Below are 924 nucleotides of genomic sequence, written 5' to 3'. Positions count from 1 at the left end.
TGGAGTTCCTTGGTCTGGAATCCCCAGTTAGGACATTCGAATGAAGAATCCAAGTTTAGATAGATGAGATGCAGTAACAGGAAAGTTTGATTTTTAGAAGACTTTATCTCGTGTGGGAAAATGTGTGTATCCTTGGACTAATTGAAACGTTATTAGTAATATTTAAGTTACCAAAACCTTTCCTGCTTGTATTAGTTTTGTAGTGCATGTACTTAAGTAGAAGGTCTTCTTAGAGTTTATTCATTTTCTCATGATGGACTATAAGTCTCGAACTCGGTAGGAAGAATACTTAATGGAATGGATACATATAGTGAAAAGGAGCTCATGCCTGAGGGCTCCATGGCTTAGTTGGTTAAAGCGCCTGTCTTGTAAACAGGAGATCCTGGGTTCGAATCCCAGTGGGGCCTCGGGCTTTTTTCCTCCTTCCACAATAACTCGTGTTTCTACCTAAACTCTCCACAGTTCAGCCTACTGTAAATTCCAGACATTATAAGCAATGTGACTATATAGTTACCACTCCCAAAAGGGAGAATTTAACAAATTACAGGGACAATTCTTTTTCTTTGACAAGTATATATTGAAATTTATGTTATGCAAAGATTGGAAACCTATATACATGTAAATTATATCATCTCTAGTATCCAACAACGTGCAGCTCTGTAACTGATTTCAGAAGAGTACATATAAATTAATGAACGGTTAATGCACAATAAACTGACAGAAAAATCATGATATCTGCAGGATCACATTGCCTTTTGGAGAGGAGAGGAAAATAATTATAAATTCCTATTAATAGTCAGTTAAAAACTGTATTTGCCAGAAGCTTATGCACCTCTGGGGTTGAAACAAAGGTGCTGAAAGTATAGAGCAAATTGAGGAAATTTCAAAAATATTGACACTAAAAAGTGCCAACCTTAGTTGATT

The 924-nt window shown here is 36.1% G+C and overlaps 1 non-coding gene across 1 annotated transcript; it reads left to right on the top strand.

Moving 5' to 3' along the window:
* The first annotated feature begins 333 nt into the window (after positions 1-333).
* Positions 334-407, top strand: Trnat-ugu. Its single transcript has one exon. It is a non-coding gene; the product is annotated as a tRNA-Thr (tRNA).
* The last annotated feature ends 517 nt before the right edge of the window (positions 408-924 follow it).

Source organism: Marmota marmota, unplaced genomic scaffold (genome assembly GCF_001458135.2).
Source record: "Marmota marmota marmota unplaced genomic scaffold, marMar, whole genome shotgun sequence".
NCBI classification, from domain to species: Eukaryota; Metazoa; Chordata; class Mammalia; order Rodentia; family Sciuridae; genus Marmota; species Marmota marmota.
Note: the sequence above shows the minus strand (reverse complement) of the source record. Positions and strands in the feature narration are given on the sequence as shown.